The sequence below is a fragment of the Brienomyrus brachyistius genome, chromosome 1 (assembly GCF_023856365.1).
Source record: "Brienomyrus brachyistius isolate T26 chromosome 1, BBRACH_0.4, whole genome shotgun sequence".
Lineage (NCBI taxonomy): Eukaryota > Metazoa > Chordata > Actinopteri > Osteoglossiformes > Mormyridae > Brienomyrus > Brienomyrus brachyistius.
The window spans coordinates 14,784,343-14,788,604 of NC_064533.1; positions in this window are offsets into that span (position 1 = coordinate 14,784,343).

Sequence of the window (4,262 nt, forward strand, 5' to 3'; positions counted from 1 at the left end):
GCCTGCAGCTGCTGTCACACATCATCTCAGCGTCTTTGGGGGAATCTACTCTGGGTCTTCTGAAGCGCTCTTACATCGCTCAGACCTAGTTTTGAGGGCAGTCTGACCTAAGCAGTATCTTGATAGCTGCCTTTGCCAACCACGGCCCTGACAGTATAATGAGATATTCAGGCAGATAAAATACTCACATAACCTTTTCCCCTTCAATCTATAACCTCAATAAGACTTTCAATCGCTGCGTGTCCTGCATGGTTCATTTCACTGAAACAGAAACGGTAGAATTTTTCACCCAGGAGTAAATCAGTTGGGTGAGAATGAATGGACAGAGGTTGGGTCTATTTAACTTCTGCTTCCATTACAATAGGTTCCAGCTTATTTGTGCTTGATTTGACTTATTTAATCGTTTTTCTTTTTTTGGTTTTTATTATACATCCCTTCCGCTACTTCTTGATGAGCTTCTCATTTTTTTCCCTCATTGAAATAAGAATCCAATTGTGTGGATCAATGTCATTAGAATTGTAACATTTAGGTATCAGAATTTGAACAGACTTTTTAAGGGTATTGCCAGTATCGTACGCCATTATTCCTTAGTGGAAACTGAATTATGGGGAACCTTGAAGACACGCAGTGCAGGAGTCTTTAGTGAAGATGTGCTTATGAAGGTACGGCAATATAACAAGGCTAGTGTTGTCATTTGTATCCTACTGGAGTAAGAGGAATTGAGGATCTTCATCACTCCCCCACCAGCAGGCCAGGGCTCGCCTGACACTAAGCAGCAAACAGGGAATTCCCACAATCCTTTCCCTCTTTCTCCTGGGAATCCCGTCCTGGCGCAATCAGCCAGTGGCAGACAGGACAGATGTATCCGGTGGGGCTCCATGCTGGCGCGCAGAGAGAGTGACTTTGACCAGAATTACTTACGGACCGGAATCTTCCCAGTATACTGCTTGATCGCTGTTAGCTTAGCACTGCATCGGTTTCAGCCAGAAAACTCTTTAGCCCGACACAAATGAGGCACGCTCAGTGACTGGGATTGGCACATTCAGTTGCCATTTTCAAACCAGTACAGAGACCCACTGTGGTTCACGTAAATTATGAATGCAATATTCCAGCTTGTCTGCTGTTTACAACAACAGAGCCAGCAGTGAAAAAAAATATATAATATAAAAATATTATATAAAAAATATATTTAAAAAAGTCTCAATCCTCAAGGCAGGGATTACATTTTTTGACCTGAAGCCAATGGAGAACAAAAAAACTAATTCTGTTTCGAAACACCAACAGAAAACATTCCTTCCGCCATAAAAGCAGATCCAGGATTATGGTGGAAAATCAGTGATTAGCAAAAGCAGGACTTGGGTTCTGATATTCAAGATAAAAAAAATGCATTAAGCTTAAGCCACAACAGACAGACTCACATAAAGCTGAGTAATACACCACAAAAATATCTCTTTTTGTCATCTGAGAGATTTCACATTTCCCATCCCATTTTCTCAATTTAGTTATGCCGTCAGGAATCCAATACATCTCAGTAAGAAGATAAAAAGCAGTTCTAGCTAATGACAGAATAATAGAGGTCACCAAGGTCATTGAACTTGCAGTCACTAGATTAAGCTGGGAATCTGCGGAATCCTCTTGTTTAGCATTTTGAACTCTGCAATTCCAATTCCTAAGGAAGTTTTTTTTTTTTTTTAACTTACCTAAATTTCAATGAATACCGATGAGCTGAGGGTATTGAACATAAAACGTCCCGAGACTGCAGGCATACAGTTGAGTGACAGCGGATGAAATAACTGCTGTGGCCACTGTGATGTTTCACTTTTGGACGGTGGCCGGGTCTGTCTCGTAACTCACGAGGCTGTAGCTCACCAGCGAGGGTCCTCGTGAGCTCTAGTGTGCTGTGGTGGTTAAATATATAAATCTGACAGCACCTTGCTTGCACTTCTTAATCTAAACAATATATTTTGGATTAGGATTATGTTTCCCCCCCCCCAGAGATTACGCAGGGAGGCATTATGGTGATATAATCTGCTCTCTTGTTGCTGCTGTGTTTATCTCTCATGCTGTAAACTGGGCACATGCTTATCGTCTTGATGCTCCTCTCTCTCCTCACTCCTGAGTAATTTTTCCATTTAAATGCAACATTACACTTCAATATTTCACTCTCCTCAAATAAAGTGCAATTTTAAAGTACAGAGTGTTTTTTTTAAACTCCTCTACAGTAAGCAAAGTTTTGACGGACTAGAATTGTATTATTTTCAATGAATGTTTCACGGCAAAAAAAATACATTCACGTTCGTGCAAAATGAGAAGCAAATCATGCATTTGTACGTTTGTGTTGTTGTACACAGGTACGCAATATGTCATTTGTATGAAATGGAACTGATGTGAAATAAGAATGGCTGGGTATAGAAATTCCCTGTAGATGTAATGTGTGCCATTAGACATTTGCAGGCATTTACATGCCTCTTGTAGATGTAACAGACTGAGGTGTTTTGAATGTACGGGAAGTAACCAGGAACCTAAGAATAACCAGACCTTCCTGCGAAGCTTCGCTGTCATGGTAACCTCTTTCAAATAAGCACATAATTTGGGGCAGCTGCATTCACAGCAGGAAACAAACAAAAATAACGATACAAAAATTCAAATGAAATCAGTTCTCGCTATTGTAATATTTAAATTACAGGGGGGGAAAATTAAATAGAAACTTACTTTGTGCGATGTAACTGAATTAAAAACATACACAATGAATTCTGAGGACAATGTTCTGATTTTAATAAAGATAAGTACGAGGCACACGAAAGTTTGAAGAAAAGTTCGTATTAGATTTCCAGATGTGTCTGTTAGTTCGGCTGCAGCTTATTGGACAGTTCACACCTATAGCACAGCGACATGGTGTTTAAAGCCTACCTTGAGCAAAAACAGTACAGTGCAGGTAAATCCCTAAGCGAGTGAGGTGCGTAACTGGATGGCCGCGTCGATCCTGAGCTGTGTTCAAGGGTGTGTCAGAGTTCACAGGGCTTAATCACGCCTACGTGTCCCGTGATGTATATTAACAATCCAGCACTACATATCTCAGCTGCCCTAAAATTTCAATAAATAAAAAAAAAACATGTTTTGTCTGATCAATTACCCAAAACTTGGCAGGGACGGTAATTTCTCATACCGCTCGATTATATCATGGTATGCGGTGTATTCAAAATCAAAGCTATTACAGTGTCCCTCTGTGAGGAAACTTACGGAGCGAAATGGATCCCCTGTGATTAAAACGGAGTTGGGGTCCAGTGTCTTTAATTGCTGAGATTTCAACATACTTCAGTATACCAAAAATACCGTATTACCGCTAAGCCTACCCATGACTGTGTTAATGTTTTCTTTTTTTCTTTTTTAACACAAGACGCATTGTTCACTAACCACCAGGAAAATTATCATTTTAAAAAAGAAAAATATTCTCCTGTTGGGGATAGTATTATTAGTTTTTTAATCACTGCTTATTCCAAAAATGGAGAGGCTACCCCATCCAACTCTTACTCTGTCTAGTGAGAATTTTAGTGCTATTTAATTAACGCATGATGCCCTACAAACCCTTTGCAGGCTCATTAAGCATTGATATGAACCGCCTTCATGTTTAGTGCCCTGTGAAAGCTACGCCCCTCACTTTACGGGGAATGCCTAGCATCGTAACATTAGCTGGCACCACAATGAAACAGTCAGTGACCAAGCTGTGCCGGTCTCTCTCTGGTTACATTCATTCATGTCCGTGTCCGGCTCCAGTGTAGCTGAAAACATCCTTCAGAAGAAAAATACGTCTCTATCCAGTGCTCTAAATTTGTGTCCAGTGTCTACAAAAATACAATAAAAATTCAAAATAAACTCTATTTCTTGCATTTCGATCGAAAGCCAATAGCATTTCATTTACAGTTACTTTTGTCTTTTGACAGAAGCACAGGAACCCAAACAGTTAATGCCTAAGTCAAGGAGACCAAGATGATACATCTCAGCTTCTGGGGTTATACCCATGCTACTTGGAGATACTGGAGACAAGTCGCTCATACAGTTAGGAAACAGGACAAAGGACAGCACACATACGTCAGAGACCCCACAGAGTCAGTATGACGTCAGACACAATGTTTGGAGTGCTGTTTGTGTGTGAGGGTTTGGGATGGGGGGGTGGAGGGGGGCTAGCACCTCTAAAACTCAAGACAAGGAGGAAGCAGCTGCAGAGCGAGATGGAAGAGTCTCCAGAGTCGCCTCTGGGGGGG